At 43.5% G+C, this 15381-nt stretch overlaps 1 protein-coding gene across 4 annotated transcripts in view; it reads left to right on the plus strand.

Annotated features, from left to right (window-relative positions):
- The first annotated feature begins 263 nt into the window (after positions 1 to 263).
- MCTP2 (multiple C2 and transmembrane domain containing 2) overlaps positions 264 to 15381 on the plus strand; it is a 243719-nt gene continuing 228601 nt past the window's right edge. For 3 of the 4 annotated variants that reach the window (XM_024767708.1, XM_024767710.1, XM_024767711.1), the window contains exon 1: positions 264 to 415. The gene's annotated coding sequence lies outside the window, so the exon portion shown is untranslated. The remainder of the gene's footprint in view (positions 416 to 15381) is intronic. The other variant, XM_024767709.1, reaches the window with a different exon arrangement.

Raw genomic sequence — 15381 nt, forward strand, 5'->3', positions numbered from 1 at the left:
CTTTTTGGACACATCTTCCTTTTCCTGTGACTCAACCCAGACGAAGGAATTGCGGGTAAACTCTTTCTCTTCACCCAGCCATTACCCGGAATCCTGCGGCGGCCCCTTCTCTCAGCAGCCGCCGGAGCTTCCCGCTGCGGCGTCAGCGCCGGGTCGGGTGGGAGGGGGCCTCAAGGTGACGCGCGGCCGCGTCCTCCGCCTGGAGGCTGGGCAGGCTCTCGGGGTAGCTGGAGGCGTGGCCGGTAAGAGGCGGGGCCGAGGAAGTCTGGCTGCCTCAGGAGATGCGCCCGCTCTTGCTGCGTCTCGGCGGCTCCTGGCGCGTGCAAGCGGCTACGGCAGCGGCGGTGGCGGGGCCCGCGCAGGTGAGCGGCGTGCGCCGGCCTCTCTGCATCCCCTGGGACGCGGCCTCGGACAGGTGAGGGCGGTGCGGGGTTCACCTGGCCGCGAGCGCGGGCGGAGCACCGGGTCGCCGGTGGCTCTCTCCTTTGTGGGGTGAAGGGGTGTCCGCTGCCAACAGAACGGGGGACTTGGGGAACCTGAGCGACCGGGAAGGGAATTCAGTGGAGCTGCTAACTCCGGAGCTGCCGGTTCAGTCAGAAAGGTATGTCGAGGACCGGAGTGCTGGAGGGCGCACCGGGGGAGGGCAGCCTGCCCTAGGATTTCTTTGCATTTTAAAGGACCTTCATTAGGTCTCCTTGGGTCGCAGCGGAGTTTGTCACTGCCACCTCCGGGACTCTTTGTGCAGAGGTCAGTCCCTCACTTGGTGGGGATTGGATGCGCTCCCTTCGTGGAGACCCGGAGAGTCCGCTTCGGTTCCTTGCGCGGACATTTGCTCACCCCCCAACGAGAGTTGAAAGCCTTCTGATAATTGTGTAGGTTCCAGAGTGTCTTGTCACATTAAAAAGTATATATATATATCTCGTGATGGTTGTGGCGACCTTGAGAGGCAATTGCTTCCGCAATGAGTTCCCCAGTGCACTGCCCATTTGTTAAGCAAATGGTGCGTTGATGGCTTTTAAATATGGCTGGGTTTCCTTGAAGTGGATTAGAATGTCTGAATGAACTTATGCGCGCTGTGTGAAGGTTTCACCCGTGTCTAGGTGCTTACCTGAGTCTGTTCTAGAAGTTCCATCGGCATCGGGAACTTAAAGTTACCAAACAGCCTCCCGGTGAACCTGGGGACTCTAGAAAACCTGTTTCATCGACACACCGAATCACAAACAGGTCTATGGATTGCGATTTCCATTAGCATTCAGTTTTTGCTTGGGTCAGCAGCATTTCAATTTAACTATTTGTTGCACGCCTGTTAAGGGGGGGATCTCTATGAGGGCCAGGCTGGTGTGCTGTGTGGTAGCACAGGTGTGGGTACAAAAGGGAATTTTAGGGCAATCGTTTCTCACAGGGGGGTGTTTAGAAAGAGAGCAGTGGCACATGGTGCTTTTGTCTTTACGGTACCTTTTTGATCTCTGGTAATAAGCATTTTAAATGTAGGGAAAATGAAAATCTTTGGAGAATATTTATCATTAGCCTGGTCTCTCATCCAGAGTGACAAGGATTATCCAAAACCATCCTTAAACTAAGTTTGGTAAGAACCAACTCTGTGCCAAGCACCATGCTGGTCACTTTACTTAAAAACTTGCATAAAATATACAAAGTAGGTGTTACTTCCTCTGTACAGATGAGAAACTGAGGCAGGGAAGAATCCAGGAATTTGTTCACAGTAACTGGTGGACCTGGGAGTTGAGTGTGGATATTTCTGAGTGCAGAACCCATGCTTTTTCACTATTCCAAGTTACTGTGAGACAGATAGTGTAAATCTGCAGATTTAATGGAAATAATACTTCAAATTTATGTTCACAAAACAATCCACATCCTGAGAGTTAAAGTAACCACCATGAATAAAACGAACATTGTTTGTTTTCATTCTCCTTGTTAAACTGAAACCAATCTGGGACAAGAAGATGGACAGCTATTTTAAAAAATATAAAATTTATTATGTATCTTCCTTAACATATTTTTAAGGACCTAATATAGCCAAGTTGGGCAAATTAGTAAAACTTTATATGTATTCCTTGTGTATTACACATTGAAGTATCAACTAATATTCATATTATTCATATGCTGAAGTATCAGCTAATTTTCTTATTCATGTGCTTTAACGTATTTCATCTTAATTTCCTTTTATAGCTTACGGGTGAATAGAGGCCACCTTTGTCACCTAGAAAAGACTTTGTGTGTGTGTATAACTCTATAATCATGAATATTTATTTTAAAAGATATATATAGTTTTCCTTAAATCTATCTCTAGAAGTCGTAAGTATGTCAATGTGCTTATTTAGGAAGAAATCCTAAAATTGCAGTTTAGTCTTTTGAGTAAATGATCCATAACAGCTCAACTGATGGTTTCTTTAAGTGCATGTAAACCACACAAGTGATTTTCAAATTAAAATTATTATACTGTGTAGGATGAGAATGAAAATAGTACTTAGAATTTTAAATAATATTTCCTGACGTGGAGAACACTTGCTCTCTTAAAACCTTCCTTATAACTGTTGGTAATTACACACCAAAATTGAGGGGTTTCATATTGAAATTATCTTTAGGTGTTGAAGAAAGTGTTTTTTGTTAAAGAAAGGTTTTTTGCCTCTGTTGGGAGGATCAGGTAGATATTCTGCCTGGATCGTGCTTGGCACATTTGTTTTTCCCTCTATCTTCATTTGACAGAGAAATCGACAAGACACCTTGAACTTCTTTCTAAAAGCATTTGAAATCCTGCCTAGCAGGAGTTTATAAAAGTGTGCTTGACTTGGTTAAGATGCTTTAATGAAGGGGCAGGGTGTGTAATGATTTAGAGAAATTCACAGAAGAGCCGAAGGGCCAAGGAGCAGTGTATGCATGAGGTGTGAAACGGGCAGATCCAGATTTTGTGAGACCTGAAAGGTAAACAATATGGGGATCCTTGTTAAGAAAAATAATACAAAATTAGCTATGAAAGTGAATGCCTATTTAGAATGGAAAAAGAAATTGTAGGCATTTGCTGAAGATTGCTATCTCTTTCTGCAGAGATCTTTTTGGGTCATTTACCAGAAACGCTTACATAAAAATGCTTCCTAAAAAAAAAAAAAAAATGCTTCCTGATTGTAACCTTCTCTCTGAGAACACTCAGCATTTCCCAGCAGCTTGTAGCACTCGTTGGGGCCCATGCCAGTGAGAGTCCAGAAAATGAAGCTCCGTTACCTTCAAAGAGTGGGAGCGACAGTTGTGGTTGGAGGCAAAGGACCAATGGTCCACTGAGCAGAAAAGCTGCCGACTGGGGCGGAGGAGATCCTGGGCTCATTGGGGTCTCAGGGCACTTCATGTCCAGTGAACAGTTCTGAGAGGAAGGCCCCTGATGATGTCTAAGACCTTCCAGTTTGGTTGGTTCTCCAGGGATGCCTTCGACTGTTGGCTGTCCCAGCTTTCATTCTATGGCACCGTTTATCAAGGGTTTTCTATGTCCCATGCACTGAGTAAGGCCAGGTTCTGATTGCCAGGGAGCTCCTGGTCTCTTGGAGCTGATTTCATTGATGATAGTACAGTGTTGGTGTCAGCACAGAGGTCTTGATGCTTGAGCTGAGTTGGGAATTGTGGGTGGGGATACTGAGATGGAAGAGTCCGGGAAGGGCAGTCTAGGGATGTGGAGGGCCATAGAAAGCCTTGGGGGTTTGGACCCACACACTGTCCTCCACTGATGCAGGGAGGCCCCTTAGTATTTTTCCACATGTCTTTCCAAACCAAGCAGCACCCATGCACCTGAGATTAACTTGTTAAAAATGTGTGTTCTCAGGCCCCATCCCAGGCCCTCTGAATCAGAAGCTCTGTGTCTCTGGCACAGCAATCTGTATTTTAAGAAGCCTTCCAGATGATTCCGGTGTATGCTATAAAGTTTGAGAACCGTTGCTTGTAGTGTTTAAGAGAACTGGTAGGGCATAGAATCCCTTGGGAAGATGAAAGGAGAGGAGTAAGATTGGTACTAAGGCTAATATATTATTATTGTAGTATAACTTACCTTACTATCACTGACATTTATGGAGCACTTAGATGGTGCTAGGCATTGTGATTAAGAAATATTAACTCTTTTAATCATCATTACAACCCCAGAGAGAGAGCTGGTATCACTCCAATAATTTATTTATTTATTTACTTAGGCTCTTCCTTTTTTTTTATTGATTTACAAAGCTGTGTTAGTTTCTGATGTATAGCAGAGTGATTCAGTTGTACATATATATACATATCCTTTTTCATATTCTTTTCCATTATGGTTTATTACAGGATATTGAGTATAGCTCCCTGTGCTATACAGTAGGACCTTGTTGTTTACCTGTTTTTTTCCCCTTGGGATATTTCTAATCTGCCTTTCTGTTAATTGTTGCCTTTTCCTGAGGTCCTGTCCACTTTTGAGATGGACATGAAGATCACTCCATTTAAATGTGAGAAAACTAAGGCACAGAGAGACAAAGGTGTTGTCCCAGGTCACATGATTGGAAAGCAGTTCAGCCAGGATTCAGGCACAAGCAGTGTGGTTCCAGCGCCCATCTTCCCTCTCTGGGAAGGTCTGGGAGAGTTTCCATCACTGTTGTTGTTTTGTGTTGGCCTTGTGGGAGAGGTCTGGAAAGCAGGCCTAGAACTGCTTGGAATGGCCCATGGAATTTGCTGAACACTTGGGGTTAGCAAGTTTTTCTTTAGGGACAGATTGCCAGATGAGAGAGGAAGAATGTTACTGTCATTCACTCCAAGTGCAAATTTTGAGAATTTCGTAAGTAAGTGGATATGATTGTGTATATATGATTACATAACATGGAGCACCTCTTTCCCCAGCATGGTGATGGGCTTACATGGATTTCCTCAGGGGATGATTGTGGAAGGTGGCCTTGTTTCGGAATACTAGGGTTTGATCAGGATATTAGCACAGGGACCTCTCTTCTAAAGGCCAGCCCCCCTCCCCAGGCCACAGAGGACTTGAAGATGATGCTGTGTTTGTTCATCATGTCCTGGAAGGTATCTAGAAGAACTGTACTTTGCATTTTCAGTTTTCTTTTCTTTCTGAAAAAAATCATTCTCCACAATTCTGTACGTTTTATCATGGAATAGCTCCATCTTGCTAGGCAGCATGTAAAGAATATATAGCTGTAGATATGAGTACATGTGTCTGTGTAGAATGATGGTTTGCTTTTGGGTGTGAGCCTCAGATTACTAATTCTTTATGATCTCGGAGAGACAGCAGTGAGCTGTCCTGAAGAGAGATCTTAGTTTCCTGCCCAGGACCTGGACCTGGGTAGCCTGGATGAAAACCAGGAATCCTAGCCACCAGACCACCTAGAAGCAAAGTGGCCTGGCTCTTACCCCCATTGAAAGCAAGAATGTTTCAAGGAGGCATAAACTGTAAAAACAGGTGCAAAGTTTATTATTAGGGACACAGCATAATGTATGGGAGAGCACGCAGAGAAACAGTTTATTTATTTAAGTTAGAAGCAAGGCACAAATATACACCCAGAGAGAAAGGGTATGGGCGTCCTCTCTAATGAGGAGGAGAGCAGTAAAGAGGTGATTTAAATCCCTTATATAGGACAGTTCTTTCAGGTCTTTGTTTACCTTTGGGCAATTATTTTGTTTCCTTTCCCACATCTGACTTGTTCTAGGACCCTCCCCAACATGTGTGCACATCTTTTTTTTAATTTTGTAATATATAAATTTATTTTATTTTTGGCTGTGTTGGGTCTTCGTTGCTGCGCATGGGCTTTTCTCTAGTTGCGGCGACTGGGGGCTACTCTTCGTTGCGGTACACGGGCTTCTCATTGAGGTGGCTTCTCTTGTTGTGGAGCACCGGCTCTAGGCGGGCGGGCTTCAGTAGTTGTGGCACTTGGGCTCAGTAGTTGTGACTCGTGGGCTCTAGAGTGCAGGCTCAGTAGTTGTGGCCCACGGACTTAGTTGCTTCACTGTATGTGGGATCTTCCCGGACCAGGGCTCGAACCCGTGTCCCCTGCATTGGCAGACGGATTCTTAACCACTGCGCCACCAGGGAAGCCCCAACGTGCACATCGTTTTGCTAAGGTGGATTTCACTGCAGAGGCCTGTGGGTGCATGTCCACACTCACTATGGGGTGGTGCTCCTCCGTTTTTGAACCCCAAGGAGGCTTCCTGTGCGTGAGTAGACAGGGAAGTTTCCCTTGACCTCAGGAGTGGTCATCTCATCTCTTTACTTTCAGCAGAGCTCAGCTTCTGCCACTAGCTTTGTCCTTGGAGTGTCTGGGTGAGAACAAAGCTTCAGTTTTACTCCACTTAACAAACATCAGCTGCCCGGCCCAGGGGCCCATCTGTCTCCTACCTCATTTACTTCTTCTCCAGAGACAAATACTTAGACAAACATTAATTTGAGTTATGGCAAGCAGTAGAATGCAATTCTGAGAGTACTGGCTGTCTCACTCGTGCGTTCATTCATTCATGTGGTCATTTTTGCTCACTTGGTTGTGCTAAGCATTTATGTTAGGCACTCGGAGGAAATGCAGTGGTGATCAGCCAGATGTGATCCCTACAGACTAGGAACGGGAAACTTGCTCTGCGATGTTACAGGTGAACAGAGTTAGATGCCCTAATTCTGGCAGTGAGTTGTCAAGAGAGGAGTTAAGATGTTACCGTAGTTCGGGACTGAGGTTATAGGGCTTAGTGTAAGGCAGTAGGGAAGCAGAGGTGTGGAAGGATCTGAGAGAGATCTGGGAGGTCACAGAGGTGACCAGGTGGATGTGGGTGGCGAGAGAGAGAGATTGCTTGGGGCTGAGGTTTGTGTCTTGGGCCCCCAGGTTGGTGCCAGTAACACAAGTCAGGCCTAGAGAAGACGGTCTTCTAGAGAATAATCGTGAGTTTCGTGGATGTTGTGAGTTTGAAATGTGTGGATGACTCCAAGGTAGAGCTTTGGGTAGACTGATAGAATAATGCAGCGGATCGGAGAACTGAATAATTCAGTGGGGAGTACTATCAGCCGTTGAAAAATGCTGTCTCCCAAGCAGTGTGGTAAGTGAGAAGCAGGTTGCGGAGGAAACGGGGGCATTTCTCCTGAGTAGGCAGGATAGCAACGCACTCCAACTCCTTTGACGTGAAAAGATGAAAAAGGTTTACTTCTACACTTTCTTCAGAGGGTGGAGATGAATCCTCCACTCTGGCCTTTGCGAGTTTGACAGCCTGAGCTCTGGCCCGTGGAAGGAGGCCCTCAGTGTGGAAAGCAGGCCAGGCGGGAGAGTGACAAGGGGCTTGCGGAAAGCTGGTCTTCAGATTTTGAGCCCATCTTATTGTCACAAGTTAAAATGCCTTACCGTCTTTCCTCTTAATTTGTTATGTTGTATTATTAAAAACACTCATTTATCATTTGTGTATCATGTTTATGGTAAATGAATCATACCATGTAGATTGGCCATATGTGTACATACACATACATACACACAGATACACATATACACATACATGCATGCATGCATGCATACACATATGCATACATATAGGTAGATAGTACATAACATGTAGATTGGCCAGGGCTGTTTTGTAGCTGCTACCGATACAGATGTTAAAAGATTCATTTGTATAGAAGATACAGGTTTTCTTAGGTGCTCAGAGTTAAGCTGATGGCTTGTTTAAAACATGTGTTAGAAAGTACCTGAAATACATAAATATTTGTTCTTGTATCCAAAAGCTATTAATTGTGTATTATGCATGCTATGTGCTAGAGTTTTCCTTGTGAATAAAGCAGAGAGCTCTGTCTCCTTAGAGCCTAGAGGGGAAGTCAGACAGCTTGACGGGTGAGTACAATAAAGTGTGCTGTTAGTTAAGGAAACAGGCACAGTGGGTGGTAGGAGTTAAGTAGTGAAGGACGCCTCCAGGGGCAGGGCTGCCAGTGCTTAGCAAGAAGGATGGGCAGGCACCTCATCCAGGAAGAATATTTGGAAGGATCAGAGAGGTTGTTTTGAGAAACGGATGGATGCTTTTGAGGAACTGAAAGTTTAGAATAGCCTGTTTTGTCCATTAAAAGTCAGCTAATAAAAGAGAATGTTCATGAGAGCTGTGAACTGATCAGGAAAACCCAAAAGAAAGTATTCAACTTTTTTTTTTTTTTTACATCTTTATTGGAGTATAATTGCTTTACAATGGTGTGTTACTTTCTGCTCTATAACAAAGTGAATCAGCTATACATATACATATGTTCCCATATCTCTTCCCTCTTGCGTCTCCCTCCCTCCCACCCTCCCTATCCCACCCTTCCAGGCGGTCACAAAGCACCCAGCTGACCTCCCTGTGCTATGCGGCTGCTTCCCACTAGCTATCTACCTTATGTTTGGTAGTGTATATATGTCCATGCCACTCTCTCGCTTTGTCACAGCTTACCCTTCCCCCTCCCCATATCCTCAAGTCCATTCTCTAGTAGGTCTGTGTCTTTATTCCCATCTTACCCCTAGGTTCTTCATGAACTTTTTTTTTTTCCCTTAAATTCCATATCAACTTTTATCTGTGTGACTGTGATCATGTTCAGATCCAAGAAGCAAAACCCAAAAACCCCACAAAAAACAAACAAAACAACCACTCCTCCCCTGCAAAACCCAAACCAAACTAGAAACAAACAAATATAATGATTGTGTAATACTTTTTGGTTGTGAGGAGGACTAGTTTTAGCATTATGAAAGATGTTGAGGGTTAGTCTGAGAACTTAGGTAGTATGTCAGAAAAGAACATTGCATTACCTGAACAATAGCTAACATTATTGTTATGATAGTCTTGCCTAATGTGAAAGATTATATATAAATATATAAAATTAGCTTAGCTTTCTAGGTTTGTAGTTTGGAAATGCCTTTAGGGTCAGCTCTTTCACCTCCTGATGGCCCTTCATGAACCACCTGGGGCCCAGAGATGCTGGAAGCTTCTTTACCCTCATATGTTGGTAACAAAATCTGTCCAATCTGTCAAGGTAAAATGTATCTGTTACTTTTTATTTATTTATTTATTTATTTATTTATTTATTTATTTATTATTATTTTCTGTGGTACACGGGCCTCTCACTGTTGTGGCCTCTCCCGTTGCGGAGCACGGGCTCCGGACACACAGGCTCAGCGGCCATGGCTCACGGGCGCAGCCGCTCCGCAGCATGTGGGATCTTCCTGGACCGGGGCATGAACCCGTGTCCCCTGCATCGGCAGGCTGACTCTCAACCACTGCGCCACCAGGGAAGCCCTGTATCTGTTACTTTTTGTCCTGTAGTTTCTTGTCTGTTGCTGGACCAGGCTCCGTAATTCACTATCTCCATCTTCTCAGACACTTTACCCCCATTTTCCTTATCTCCTCTTCTATTTGTCATGCACTTTCTACATAGTTTAGTGTTTTGGGTCTTGTTAGGAATCCTTGGCACAAGTTGCCTTCAGCATTTTAGGCCTGTCGAAACAGGTAGAATTTCTCTGACATTTCTTTCACTTTCTTTAATCTCAGGTGAGCTGGCACAGAGATACTTAGCTTTAGCCAAGAATGAGAAAGAAGGGTTTCAGGAAGTTTCCTGTGTTAATATTTGAAAAAGAAGACATAGCAGAGCTGAAGAGGTACATGAGGAATTGTTCTTAAATGTTTTAAATGTTTTAAAAACACACACACACAAAAGTTTAAACACAGAGGCGTGGCCCTGGTCATAATAACAGATTAATATTCAGTTGCTTTATTAACTACTTTCTTTCCAACTTCCAGTCTTGTGTCATTTCTAGCTTTGTCACCATGTGCTCAAGATCCTAAATCACTCATTTATTGCTTAGTTTTGGGGTTCAATCGCCAATATGTGCCATTTCATTGATAATGTTTTTTTCCTTTAATGGAAGGAGTTTTTGGCTTTTCCTAGTTTACAGGTCATACAGGCTCAGCTGTGATTTCCTTCGTTTAGTGTGCTAGCTGCCTGCCATTGCTGAGCTTCTGTTAGGTGGGAGCATTATCTTATTTACTCTAATCCTGTCAGGGACCCTCCTAGGTAGGAGTCATCCCCTTTTAATAGAAGAAAACAGTGAGACTCAGAGAAGCCCGATAACTTGTTCAGGGTTACCCAATTGGATGGAATTTTAGTTTTTTTCCTACTCTTCCATTCCAGCCAGTGCTATTTCAACCATTCCACTCTGCCTTGCTTCCCAGTGAAGCTGTTTAACCACAAGACCAGAGAATCTACAAGACCTGTTCCAAATAAGATTCCAGGAATTTCCCTGCAGCCTGGGGTTGGAAGCAGCTGCTCTGCGCCTTCCCAGGGTGAAGGCATAGTTGAAACCTTTCACCTTTCACATCGGCGAAGCCCTGGAATCCTGCTAGACCCTCTTCTGGACATGGATTTGGCGTGGTCTTGATAAATATATTGCTTTAGAGCAGTTTCATGCCCAAAGATTGTGAATACATGAAGCTGGATATTCTGGAAAGGTCTCTCTCCTTTATCTGACCCAAGTGATGCATAAAACACGTAATTGTTGTAATAGATTTGCGGAGCAAAGCAGGTGGTCCCTTCCATCTAAACACCATGCGTAATCCCCTAGTGTTCACAGGAGAGCTACCTCACAGTGTTTTTGTGTTTTTAAATTGATGTAAGCTTAAATTGATGTAACATGCAGATGTTGACATTTCAAAATCCAAGTAAAATTCCTGTGGTGGAATTGATCAAATCTAGGTGCTTTTTTTGTTACTCATTTATTTCTGAGCATTAGGCCCATTTATCAAATGAGATCTTTTAAGGGTCCACAGTATACGGATGAGGTTGATGTTCTGTTTGATGTGGTCTTGGAGAAACTGGAGTTACTTGTGCTGGACATTCTGCTTATGCCATACCTCCTGAGAACCCTCCTCTAGTGGACGTAGAGACTGTGGCCTCGTAGGATGTGACAGCAGATGCTGAAGCTGATGTGGTGGAAGTGGGAATGGAGAGGGTGTAAGGTAAACTCCCTAGCACCCTGCCAATTGATGTCCTGTGCTTTTGCACAGAATGATTATTAGCGTCATCTGCATTCATTCCAATAAGAAACATTACAGACATTCATATATAATGAAAGATAAGTTGGTGCTTTGGTTAAACTGTTTTTTTTTTTTTTTTTTTGTGGTACACGGGCCTCTCGCTGTTGGGGCCTCTCCCGTGTGGAGCACAGGCTCTAGACGCGCAGGCTCAGTGGCCGTGGCTCACGGGCCCAGCCGCTCCGCGGCATGTGGGATCTTCCCGGACCGGGGCACGAACCTGTGTCCCCTGCATTGGCAGGCGGACTCTCAACCACTGCGCCACCAGGGAAGCCCGGTTAAACTATTTTTTTAATGCAAATTTTGCTGACCAGTTCTGGATGTCTTGTCCGTGTGATTTTGGTAGTTTTTTTGGTTTGTAATAACATTCCGAATCTAGCCAGTTGGAAAACCAGCCCCTGCCTTGAAATTTTGTTTTTTTTGGTAGTGGCTATGAGTCAGAGCTAACTGACTTAGAATTTATAAAACATTGGTTTTATTGTTGCTTTTAACATTATGTGATAAAGCATGGTATGAAATAGCATAGAGCAAAACCCCTTTACATACACACGTATTTATGCTGTTACTATGCGCTAGTATATGAATGTGTGTGTGTGTGTGTGTGTGTGTGTATATATATATATATATATATAGTTGTTGTTGTTGTTCTGGAAATGAGCATTATGAACTTACCAGTGGTTACTTTTTGGAAATGGCCTAGTCTAAGCTGAGTCACTTTTCATTGCGAGCTTCTCTGCACAATTACAATTTCCTAAAGGCATACCTTGAAAAAATATTGCCAGGGTTAATTGGATGGTGAGATAACAGGCCTTTTTTGGTTGTATTTAAGCTGTCATTTATTTTATTTATTTTTGGCTGCGTTGAGTCTTCGTTGCTGCACGCCGGCTTTCTGTAGTTGCGGTGAGCGGGGGCTCCTCTTCGTTGTGGCTCGTGGGCTTCTCATTGCATGCAGTGGCTTCTCTCGTTGCGGAGCACAGTCTCTAGGCTCATGGGCTTTGGTAGTTGCAGCACGTGGGCTCAGAGCGCAGGCTCAATAGTTGTGGCTCACGGGCTTAGTTGCTCTGCGGCATGTGGGATCTTCCCAGGCCAGGGCTTGAACCCGTGTCCCCTGCATTGGCAGGCAGATTCTTAACCACTACACCACCAGGGAAGCCCTAAGATGTCATTTAAAAAGAAGTCATCCTTGGACATGAGAATATTAAAAATACTTTGAATTTCTTTAACATTTTAAAGCTTTTAAAAAGTCTCCGGTATTTATTATCAGATTTTACCAGCCAAACATCTTCTCTGTTAGAGGTCTGGAAATAATACAGTGGCACTACAGTGCCTGCTAGTTGATATGATTAAGGAGAGAAAAGTTTCCAAGATTCTATCTACTCCATGAGCCTTCCTGGAGGCCACCTCGGATGAGGTAGGCATGGGGTGGGACCACTTCAGAAACCTCCACCCCAGTAGGCTGGCTATGGAACCCCACTCTGTGGCTCCCTTAGCTCACCATGACCCAGGTACTGGGAAGAGCCAGGGTTTGGAATTCAGACAAACCTGGGCTCAAATGTCAACTCTGCCATTTGTAGGACTTCATCATCTCCAAAGCTTGGGTTCATTTATTTGTAAAATGGAGATGAAAATCCTTACCTTGAGGTGCTGTGACTATTAATAATAATCCCTGCGGAGTGCCTTGTATGTAATAAGTACTTTATACATTCCTGATATTCAAGGAAAAGAGGGAGTCTGGCTACTTGGTAAAGAGTAAGCCTGCAGAGGTTTGGGGAAGTGAGTGCCCACAGTGTTATGGGAGTTTGTCCCCAGAGATCAGGCCCCTCGGCACTGCTGATGCTTCGTTCTATATTTTCTTCCAACCAGAATAAGAGTAAGAAGGAGTAGGGCAGGAAGCATGAATAGGAGCTGGTACTAAATGAGAGTATTTCAAAAACTAACTGGAGACACATTTTAGGGAGCAATAAAATTTATCCAATTCGGTCCTTTTTACCCACCTTGAGGCCATTCTGTTTAGAGATGAGACATCATCCTTCCTTTTTTTTTTTTAATTTTAGATTTTTACTTTCACTTTTAAGGTGTTTTTCACTTTTGCATTTTTAAGTAAGTCTTGAGAGCAGAAACTGGATATTGGTCATGTACACGTTCTATTGATTGGGCTGGATTTAGCACTTTCTTGGTGATTACAGTATAATTTGATGAAAGCCCAGCCACTCCTGGGGGAAACCTGACAGTGTTGCCTAAATATATATGGATGAAAGAATACCTTGGAAGGCTGTCTTTGGAAGGTGACAGCTAATCAGTGTCTTTATTGGGTTCACATGCCTACATTTCTGATTGCAAAAAAAAGAAAGAAAGAAAAAAGGAACGATTAGCTATGATTTCCTGTTTATACGGGGCAATAGAGAAACTAGAAGTGGTTCCTACTTTCAAAAAGCTTATCTCCTTGGAGAGTCAAGATCCATCTTTGTGAAAAGATTATTAGTGGCACCCTCTTGGGAACAGAGAGGATTTTTTAAAAGCAGGTGATGTCTGTTTTAGGCTGATGTGAGGGAAAATGCGATCTGAGTCTGGAAGGATGGAGAGGAAGTGACCCTCAAAGGCTTGTGGAGGTCGCCAGGAGAGATCTTCACTGTTTATCTCTGTTCCTTTCATAGCGTGTGGCCTCCTGGAACTTTGCTGAAGGACCCTTTGCAATGCTGCATGTTTTAGGACTAGATACCGTGAAGCAGGAGATGAAGTGACAGAGACTGGGGGACAAGGTTGCATAAAGATCAAGAACGTGGAGTTGGGCTGTTGGGCCTGAACCTTGGCTCTGCTACATATTGACTGTGTGCTGCTGGGCAAGTTACTTAAACTTTCTGTGCCTTAGTTTACCCGTCAGTGAATGAGGCTCCTAATAGTACCTACCTTACAGGGTTATGAGGATTAAACGACAGATGCACTTAAAGTGGTTGGTGCGTGATGTCTGTTACCCCTAATGCCTCATGTATGGAGTAGTTACAGTAGCTGCTGCTGTTGCTGTTGTTTTTATAACATTGATGGTGGGGAGGCTTATTTTAGCTGAAATGACCTAGAAGGTGTCCTGTTTGCCCATCTTAATAGAACCTCCCTATTGCTTCGTATTTAAAAACTCATTTGCAGTATTTTAGCTCAGTGGGAAGATTTGTTTGGATACGTTTGATCACTCCAAGCCTTTTCCTAGCTGATGTTCTAGTAAATGAGTTGCAAAGTGCATGGGTTGAGAGAGTGTAGAAAATTAGGAAAGTTCATTTGGGAATTATGAATTTAAGCTGTTACATGATAGCGGCCACTTCATGGATCTGACACTGGCATTGATGGAATCAGAGTGGTGGGGGAAGAATCGATGTAACCTTTTCAAGAGATTAGATGGTTTTAATATTGATAATAGTGTTCTCTACCTTTTCATTTGAGAGATGCTACTATAATGGAATGCTTTCTAAACACTAATTGTGCTGACTACATTCTGAGAGTGAGTAATCCCTTTGGGTATTTTGAGACAAAAAGTTCTGTGATCTGGGCAAATGTCACGTTAATGCACCACTGAGAGTTTTAGAAATATATTCTTCAAATAAAGCATATTTCACGTGAGTGTAGGAAATAGCCAATAATCTATATTTTAAAAACCTCTCTTTAAACTTTAAAAAAAAATTAAAAGTTCTGTTTTGAACTAAATTTTATTTTATAAATTGAAATATAGTTGATTTACAATGTTGTGTTAGTCTCAGGTGTACAGCAAAGTGATTCGGTTATACATATACATGTATCAATTCTTTTCCTTAATAGGTTATTACAAAATATTGAGTACAGTTCTCTGTGTTATACAGTAGGTCCTTGTTGGTTATTTGTTTTATATATAGTGGTGTGTAAATGTTAATCCCAAGCTCCTAATTTATCCCTCCTTAAAAGCCTTTCTCAGGCAAGGAAAGGCTTGGTGCTTGCTGTATGCGTGTGTGTGTGTGTGTGTGTGTGTGTGTGTGTGTGTGTGTGTGTGTGTGTGTGTATGTGACTGATGAATTTTAATTCATTTATAGCAGTTTTCCTCATTTGATTCAGACATTTGGATCAGTTCAGAGGTGATCAGGTGCACATAAATTAGTTCCTCATGAATGCATCTTGGAAGCCTCACCTGTTGTCTTTACTTGGTCCTGACCTGCTAGGGGACCCTGGCTATCTCCAGGAGCCTCAGGATTGAGGAGCATCTTAGATGACTGAAATCCAAACATTGATGGGAAGAGAGGAAAGGGCCTGGGTTTGTAGGCTTTTGCGGTCATGCCCAGTTCTAGGATCTTTCAGTTCTTGGTTGAGGGTTTCAGAGATGAA

The sequence above is a fragment of the Neophocaena asiaeorientalis genome, unplaced genomic scaffold, assembly GCF_003031525.2.
Source record: "Neophocaena asiaeorientalis asiaeorientalis breed wild unplaced genomic scaffold, Neophocaena_asiaeorientalis_V1.1 scaffold297, whole genome shotgun sequence".
Classification (NCBI taxonomy): Eukaryota; Metazoa; Chordata; class Mammalia; order Artiodactyla; family Phocoenidae; genus Neophocaena; species Neophocaena asiaeorientalis.